The following is a 9,944-nucleotide window of genomic DNA, read 5'->3' as shown; positions in this document are numbered from 1 at the left end:
TGCAGTTTACTGAAAAGAAAAGCAGAGCTAATGGTAATAGTTGTAAATGTGCGGAGAAGATAATTGTAGTTCTATAGCTGGAGAAGCCTGGAAGATATCTATTCCAACTTTCTCATTTTGCAGATGAGGACACTAAAATCCAGGGAACTGATTGCTTAAAGTTATGTCTAAGTTTAAATCATGTGGATGGCTCCTCTGGGTTTCCAGTGCACAACCTGCATGGCTATACAATTAGTACAACCCTGTTTGATTTCATTCTATTTCTTTGAAGCTTGAAGATTAGCTACGTTTTTTTGGATGACCTTTGTGTTTTCCAGGATGTGTGTTGTTAGAACTCTTGTGTGGAATTCATGCAAAGTAACCAAAAGAGCCATTTATGATTTGAACTATGGTCTCAGACTAAATCCTTCTCACATTTGTACTTATAATATCAAGAGGGGCCATCATCAAGTCTATTACAGATGTAAATGAGCAGTTTAATGAGAATAAAGATCATGAAAAGGTAAATGCAATTTTTGTGGGATTTTTAAAAACTTATTTTTTTCTTAAAAAAAAAAGGGATACATGTGCAGAACGTACAGGTTTGTTACATAAGTATACATGTGTCATGGTGGTTTGCTGCACCTACTGACCTGTCCTCTAAGTTCCTTCCCTTTCACCCCCCAATCCCCAAAAGCCCTGATGTGTGTTGTTCCCCTCTCTGCGTCCATGTGTTCTCAATGTTCAACTCCCACTTATCAGTAAGAACATGTGATGTTCGGTTTTCTATTCCTGTGGTAGTCTGCTGAGTATAATGGCTTCCAGCTTCATCCATGTCCCTGTAAAGGACATGATCTCATTCCTTTTTATGGCGGCATAGTATTCCATGGTGTATATGTACCACGTTTCCATTATCCAGTCTATCATCGATGGCCATTTGGGTTGCTTCCATGTTTTGGTATTGTAAATAATGCTGCAATAAACATATGTGTTCATGTGTCTTTATAGTAGAATGATTTATATTCCTTTGGGTATATACCCAGTAATGGGATTGCTGGGTCAAATGGTATTTCTGGTTCTAGATCCTTGAAGATTCGCATTACTGTCTTCCACAATAATTTACATTCCTACCAACAGTGTAAAAGCATTCCTGTTTCTCCACAGCCTCCCCAGCATCTATTGTTTCCTGACTTTTTAATAATCACCATTCTGACTGGCATGAGATGGTATCTCATTGTGATTTTGATTTTGATTTCTCTGATGATCAGCAATGTTGGGCATTTTTTTATGTTTCTTGGCTCTGTAAATGTCTTCTTTTGAGAAGTGTCTGTTCATATGCTTTGCCCACTTTTTGATGGTTTTTTTTGTTTTTTTCTTGTAAATATGTTCAAGTTCCTTATAGATTCTGGGTATTAGATCTTTGTCAGATGGGTAGATTGCAAAAATTTTCTTCCATTCTGTAGGTTGCCTGTTCACCCTGATGATAGTTTCTTTTGTTGTGCAGAAACTCTTTAGTTTGATTAGATCTCATTTCTCAATTTTGGCTTTCGTCGCAATTGCTTCTCCTATTTTTGTCATGAAGTCTTTGCCCATGCCTATGTCCTGAATGGTATTGCCTAGATTTTCTTCGAGGGTTTTTATGGTTTTGGGTTTTACATTTAAGTGTTTAATCCATCTTGAGTTAATTTTTATATAAGATGTAAAGAAGGGGTCCATTTTCTGTTTTCTGCATATAGCTAGCCAGTTTTCTCAGCACCATTTACTGAATAGGAGAGCCTTTCCCCATGACTTGTTTTTGGCAGGTTTGTCGAAGATCAGATGGTTGTAGATGTGTGATGTTATTTCTGAGGTCTTTGTTCTGCTCCATTGGTCTGTATGTCTGTTTTGGTACAAGTACCATGCTGTTTTGGTTACTGTAGCCTTGTAGTATAGTTTGAAGTCAGGTAATGTGATGCCTCCAACTTTGTTCTTTTTGTTTAGGATTGTCTAGGCTATGCAGGCTCCTTTTTGGTTCCATATGAAATTTAAAATAGTTTTTTCTAATTCTGTGGAGAATGTCAATGGTAGTTTGATGGGAATAGCACTGAATCTATAAATCACTTTTGGCAGTATGGCCATTTTCATGACATGGGTTCTTCCTATTCATGAGCATGGAATGTTTTTCCATTTGTTTGTGTCCTCTCTGATTTCCTTGAATTTGTAGTTCTCCTTGAAGAGGTCCTTCATATGCCTTGTTAGCTGCACTCCTAGGTCTTTTATTTTCTTTATAGTGATTGTGAATGGGAGTTTACTCATGATTTGGCTTTCTGCTTGCCTATGTTTGGTGTAAAGGAATGCTTGTGATTTTTGCACATTGATTTTGTATCCTGAAACTTTGCTGAAGTTTCTTATCAGTTCAATAAGTTTTTGGACTGAGATGATGGGATTTTCTAAATAGACAATCATGTTATCTACAAAGAGAGACAACTTAACTTCCTCTCTTCCTATTTCAATGCCCCTTATTTCTTTCTCTTGTCTGCTTGCCCTGGCCAGAACTTTCAATACTATGTTGAATTGGAGTGGTGAGAGAGGGCATTCTTGTCTTGTACCAGTTTTCAAAGGGAATGCCCATTCAATATGATTTTGCCCATTCAATATGGTTTTGGCTGTGGGTTTGTCATAGATAGCTCTTATTATTTTGAGATATGTTCCATCAATCCCTAGTTAATGAGAATTTTTAATATGAAGGTACTTTTTGAAGGGTTTTTGTATCTCTATCTCCTTCAATTCTTCTCTGATCTTAGTTATTTCTTGTCTCCTGCTAGCTTTTGGATTAGTTTGCTCTTGCCTCTCTAGCTCTTTTAATTGTGATGTTAGGAGGTCAATATGAGATCCTTCTAGCTTTCTGATATGGGTATTTATTGCTATAAATTTCCCTCTTAACACTGCTTTAGCTGTGTCCCAGGAATTCTGGTATGTTGTCTCTTTGTTCTCACTGGTTTCAAAGAACTTGATGTCTGCCTTAATTTCATTTTATATCCAGGAGTCATTCAGGAGCAAGTTGTTCAATTTCCTTGTAATTGTGTAGTTTTGAGTGAGTTTCTTAATCCTGAGTTCTAATTTGATTGCACTGTGGTCTGAGAGACTGTTATGATTTCAGTTCTTTTGCATTTTCTGAGGAGTGGAGTGTTTTACTTCCAATTATGTGGTCAATTTTAGAATAAGTGCCATGTGGCATTGAGAAGAATGTATATTCTGTTGATTTGGGGTAGAGAGTTCTGTAGATGTTTAATAGGCCCACTTGATCCAGAGGTGAGTTCAAGTTCTGAATATCCTTGTTAATTTTCTGTCTCATTGATGTGTCTAATATTGATAGTGGGTTGCTAAAGTCTTCCACTATTATTGTATGTGAGTCTAAGTCTCTTTATAGGTGTCTAGAACTTGTTTTATGAATCTGGGTGCTCCTGTATTGGGTGCATATATATTTAGAATAGTTAGCTCTTTGTGTCAAATTTTACACTTTACCACTGTGTAATGCCCTTCTTTGTCTTTTTTGATCGTTGTTGGTTTAAAGTCTGTTTTGTCAGAGACTAGGGTTGCAACCTATGCTTTTTTTTTTTTTTTGGCTTTCCATTTGCTTGGTAAATTTTCCTCCATTCCTTTATTTTGAGCCTGTGTGTGTCTTTGCACATAAGATGGGTCTCTTGAATAAAGCACAGTGATGGGTCTTGACTCCTTATTCAATTTGCCAGTCTGTGTCTTTTAATTGGGGCATTTAGCCCATATACATTTGAGGTTAGTATTGTTATGTTTGAATTTGATCCTGTCATCATGATGCTAGCTGGTTATTTTGCACACTAGTTGATGCAGTTTTTTCATAGTGTCATTGGTCTTTATATTTTGGTGTATTTTTTGCAGGGCTAGTACTGGTTTTTTCCTTTCCATATTTAGTACTTCTTTCGGGAGCTCTTGCAGGGCAGGCCTGCTGGTAATAAAATCCCTCAGTATTTGCTTATCTGTAAAGGATTTTAGTTCTCTTTCTCTTATGAAGTTTAGTTTGGCTGGATATGGAATTTTGTGTTGAAAATTCTTTAAGAATGTTGAATATTGACCTCCAGTCTCTTCTGGCTTGCAGGGTTTCGGCTGAGAGGGCCACTGTTATTCTGATGGACTTCCATTTGTAGGTGACCTGGCCTTTCTTTCTGGCTGCCTTTCACAGCTTTTCCTTCATTTCAACCTTGGAGAATCTGATGATTATTTGCCTTGGGGTTGATCTTATGTAATATCTTAATGATGTTCTCTGTATTTCCTGAATTTGCATGTTGGCCTGTCTTGCTAGGTTGGGGAAGTTCTCCTGCATAATATCCTGAAGTATGTTTTGCAGCTTGTTTCCATTCTCCCTGTCTCTTTCTGGTACTCCAATCAATTGTAGGCTCAGTCTTTTTATGAAGTCTCATATTTCTTGGAGGCTTTGTTTATCCCTTTTCATTCTTTTTTTCTCTATTCTTGTCTGCATGTCTTATTTCAACAAGGTGGTCTTCAAACTCGGATATCCTTTCTTTCGCATGGTTGATTTGGCTGTTGATACTTGTGTATGCTTCACGAAGTTCTCGTGCTGTATTTTTCAGCTCCATCAGGTCACTTTTGTTCCTCTCTAAACTGGTTTTTCTAGTTAGCAATTCCTTTAACCTTTTATCAGTTTCTTAGCTTTTTTGCCCTGGGTTAGAACATGCTCCTTTAGCTCATCATAGTTTGTTTATTACCCATCTTCAGAAGCCTACTTCTATCAATTCATCCATCTGATCTCCTGTCCAATTCTGTGCCCTGATGGAGAGACATTGCTATCATTTGGAGGAGAAGCAGCAGTCTGGCCTTTTGGGTTTTCAGCATTTTTTCCATTGATTCTTTCTCATCTTTGGGAGTTTGTCTAGTTTCAGTCTTTAAGGCTGCTGACCCTTGGATGGGGATTTTGTGGGGGCCTTTTTTTGTTGTTGTTTGGTGGTGCTGTTGTTGTTGGTTTCTGCTTGTTTGTTTTTCTTTCACCAGTCTGGTCCTTCTTTGTAGGGCTGCTGCAATTTGCTGGGGGTTCACTTCAGGCCTTGTCATCTGATTTGCTCCTGTGCCTGAAGATGTCACACAAGGAGGCTGGAGAGCAGCAAAGATGGGTGCCTCCTCCTTCTTCTGGGACCTCTGACCTTGAGGGGCACCAACATGATGCTAGTAGGATCACTCCTGTATAGGGTGTCTGACAACCCCTGTTGGAGGGTCTCAGCCAGTTGGGTGGCACGGGGAGCAGGACCCATTTAATGAAGCACTTTTTCCGTTGGTGGAGAAGGTGTGTTTTCTCAGGGGAAACCCACTCATCTGGGCTGCCTGGATTCCTCAGAACTAACAGTAGAGGCTAAGTCTGCTGGTCCACAGAGACTGTGGCTTAGGCCCAGGGAGATTTGAATTCTGTCCCTAGTCTCTGGCTGGAGTGATTAGAGATCCTGCAGGGAAGCCCCACTCACTGAGGAAGGATGGGTCAGGGTTAGGCTTTAAGAGGCCCTCTGGCCACAGACTGCCACAGCTGGTGTGTTGGGCTGTGGGGACAAGTCTCGGGACCAAGCCGTCCAGCTTCCCTTGCTCCAGCAGGGGAAAAGTGCAGCCTGGAGCTATAGAAATGGGTGCCGCCCTTTCCCCTCCCGTGGAGCTTAGCGTGTTAGGCAGTCTTGAGTCCCAGTGCTGGCTGCTGCCCCTCCCCCGAGGTGCTCAAAAGGCTTAGACAGCAGACAACCACAGCCGATACTGGTCACCCATCGCCCAGGAGTTTGGTAGGCTTAAGCAGATTCCAGCTGAGAGGCTGTAGGAATCTGCATGTCTGGGCTTGGGACGCTAGGTCCTGGTAGCGTGGGTCCACAAGTGGGATCTTCCAATCCATGGGTTGGATAGTTCCGTGGAAAAAGCACAGTTTCCCCGGTTAGGTAGCGTGATCACTCATCGCCTCCCTTGGCCTTGGGGTGTGGGTTCCCCTGCCCCATGTGGCTCTCAGGTGGGCCGCAGCACCACACTGCTCTTCCTTCTCTCTGTGGGTCATGCTAGCCTTCTAGTAATTTTTTTTTTTTTTTTTTTTTTTTTTTTTTTAGAGGGAGTCTCGCTCTGTTGCTAGGCTGGAGTGCAGTGGCGCAATCTTAGCTCACTGCAACCTCTGCCTGCCGGGTTCAAGCGATTCCCCTGCCTCCGCCTCCTGAGCTGGGAGTCAGGCACGGAGGCGTCCCCTAGCTGGGACTACAGGCGCATGCCACCATCCCCAGCTAATTTTTGAGTTTTTAGTAGAGAAGGGGTTTAACCATGTTGGCCAGGATAGTCTCAATCTCTTGACCTTGTGATCTCCCCCCTCGGCCTCCCAAAGTAGTCAATTTTGATGAAAGAACTTGGATACCTTGGTTGCTGGTGAAGGATTCACAGGCTTGCTATGATTTTATTCAATGGGAGCCTCCAAATGCCGTGGCTTCTAGTTGGCCATCTTGGCCCCACCCCCTAAATGTAATTTTCAGTTTTCTTCCTCTGGTAGAAATATTTAAAGGGCGTGATCTCTATGATTCTTTCAGCTTAGGCTGAGTCTTTGTCCACTTATCGTAGGGAAGATGGGCTCCTCTTAGGGTGTTCTTTGTTTTTCTCACAGATTGCTGCACACCCCAGATTGTTCCTACCAAGATGAGGGTGATCGTTTTTTCAGAATTTTGTCTGGGTTAACAAGATGACAAAATAGAAGGTCACTGAATTTAGTTTCTTTCACAGAAATACTGATTAGCAACCATCCACAGACAAGAATGCCTTTGTGAAAAATCCCAGAACCCAAGAGATAGTGGGGAGAAGGGACAGGGGAGGTGAAGCTGAAGCACTCCCTTGAAGTACAAAAACTGAGAAAAGTCACATTACAAGAGTAAGATAAGTGGCTTCATTTTGACCATGTTGTCCCTCTCACAGCCTGGCACAGTGTCACTCCAAGAGGGACCCTTGGGGCTTATGGTTTCTCCAGTGAGAAAAAGGGAGCCTGAGGTAGTCAGCTTCCCTAGCATTTCAGAGTGCTTCCCAGGAAGACCACTTATATCTCACTTCATGAGGAACACTGGGGGAACTGGCATGGCTAAAACACAAGGGGTCGGCTAGGTACAAAAGCAGGGAGGCAGAGCTTATAGCTACCAGCTGACAAATCTTAGTGCTGGCACTAGATCCCTGCCAGCAGCCTTGACTAACCAGAGAGACCAGCCACTGGCTCTGCCAACCCACAGAACTAAGCCAGCTGCCCCAACTGGCCAACAAGGATGGTCAGAGTTCTGCCCAGTTGAGATTGCCAGTTAGTAGTCTGGCCTAACCACAGAGCCCAGACTATAACCACACCAACTAGCAGAGCACAGCCTATAGCCCTGCCTGACAAAGAAGCCTGGCCAGTGACCCTTCCTATCCATGGAACACAGTTAGCAGCCCTACCTAGGCAAGGGACACAACCAGTTATGTTGCCCAACTTTGAGGCACAGACTATAGCCATGCCCAATTGCAGAGTCCAGCCAGTGGCCCTGCTTGACCATAGAGCATAACTAATAGACTCACCTGTCCAAGGACCCCAGCCAATAACCCCCACTTGACCTCATAATGCAGGCACTGGCCCTGCCCAACCGGAAACTCTCTCAGCAAGCCTCATCTATCCATGGATACTACCAGATGGTCTATCCCACTCCAGGCTGGGATGACTCATGAAGGTCTTTTCCTGATGAAATAAACCTGTAAAGGCGAAGAGGGAACAGCTTAGTCAAATGCATAGATACCAATGCAAGGATACAAGCATCATGAAGAATCAGAGGAACATGACATTACCAAAGAAACAAATAAAGCTTCAATAACTGACTTTAAAGAAATAAGTATCTATAAACTGACTGGCAAAGAATTCAGAATAACTCTATTAAAGAAGTTTGTAACTACAAGAAGACACAGATAGGCAACTAAACAAAATTAGGAAAACAATACATGAACAAAATGAAATGTTCAACAGAGACAGCTAAAGAGTGGAATTATTCAACTAAAAAGTTCAATAAAGAGCTGATAGACTCAGGCAAGCCGAAGAAAGAATCAGTGAACTTGAAGACATCATTTGAAATTATCCAGAGGAGTAAAAAAATCAAAAAAATGAAAACCAGTAAAGAAACCCTATAGGGTTTATGGGACACTATAAGCAAACCAATATACATATAATGGGAGTCCTAGAATGGGAGACAGAATGGGGAGAAAGTCTATTTAAAGAAATAATGACTGTAAACTCCCCAAATTTGGGGAGAGAAATGGACATTGAGATTCATTAGACCCAAAAATTCTCAAATAGGTTGATCTCAAAGAGGTATATAGCAAATAAATTGGCAGAATTCAAAGACAAAGGGAGAATTTTGAAAGTAGCAAGAGAAAAGTGACATCACATATGAGGGAGTCTCCATCAGACTATCACTGGATTACTCATCAGAAACCTTGCAGGCCAGGAGAGAGTAGGGTCATATATTAAAAATACTGAAAGCAGTAAAACTGCCAAGAATACTACACCCAGCAAAGTTGTCCTTGAGAAATGAAGGAAAGATAAAGTCTTTCCCAAACAAAAGCCAAGGGAGTTTGTTACTATCAGACCTGCCTTACAAGAAATGCTAAAGGGAGTTAAGGGATTTTTTTCAATCTGAAATGAAGTGATTATAATTAACAATGTAAAAACATATGAATGTATAAAACTCACTGGGAAAGGTAAATTCAGTCAGCCCTCTGTATCTTTGGGTTCCACATCTGTGAAGTCAACTAACCACAGATTTAAAATATTAGAAAAAAAATCACATCAGTACTGAAGATGTACAGACATTTTTCTTGTCATTCTTCCCTAACAATACAATGTAAAAACTATTAATATATTTTACATTTTATTAGGTATTATAGGTAAATTAGAGATGATTTAACATGGGAAAATGTGCATAGGTTATATGCAAATATTATGCCATTTTACATCAGGGATTTGAGCATCTGCAAATTTTGGTATCCACAGAAAGTTCTGGAATCAATCCCCCACAATCAGTGAGGGGCAAGTGTATATAGTTAAATTCTAGAATTTTCTAATATTGAAATAGTGTTATGTAAATCACTTTCAACTCTAGTGTAAAAGTTTAAAGACAAATATTAAAAGTAACTTTAACTGCAGTAATTTGTTAATGAATACACAATGTTAAACAGATGTAAATTGTAACATTAATAACCTTAAATGTGAGTTGGTGGGGAGAATTAAAAGTATAGAATTTTTTTGATGTGATTGAACTTATTATGAGCTTAAAAATAAAATGTTATAACTATAGAATATTTTAAATAAGCTTCATGATAGCCACAAAGGAAATATCTGTAGTTGATACACAAAAAATTAAGATAAAGGAATCCAAGCATACCACTACAAAAAGTCATAAAATCACAAAGAAAAACAGCAAAAGAAGAAGAAAGGAAGAGAGGAACTCCAAAACAGAAAACAACAAAATGGCAATAGTAAGTCCTTACCTGTTGATAATTAAACATAAGTGGATTAAGTTATCTGATCAAGAAACATAGAGAGGCCAAATGGATTTTAAAAAGCAAGATCCAACCATGCTGCATATAGGAGACTCACTTTCAGCTTAAAGACACCCTTAGGTCTCAAGTGAGAAATAATTTGGCAAATAAAAATTAAAAAATAAAAAAAGACACATATAAACTGGAAGTGAAGGAATGGAAAATAATATCCCATGCATATGGTAATCTAAAGAAAGTTGGGGTGGCTACTTTTGTCAGACAAAATAGACTTTAAGTCAAGAACTGTGACAAGAGACAAAGAGGACCATTATACAATGACAAGGGGGTCATATCATCAAGAGGATATAACAATTGTAAATATACATGTACCCAAAGTTGGAATACCTAAATATGTAAAGGAAATATTAACAGAACTGGAGGGA

The sequence above is a fragment of the Macaca thibetana genome, chromosome 3, assembly GCF_024542745.1.
Source record: "Macaca thibetana thibetana isolate TM-01 chromosome 3, ASM2454274v1, whole genome shotgun sequence".
NCBI lineage: Eukaryota > Metazoa > Chordata > Mammalia > Primates > Cercopithecidae > Macaca > Macaca thibetana.
This window is presented reverse-complemented; position numbering follows the sequence as displayed.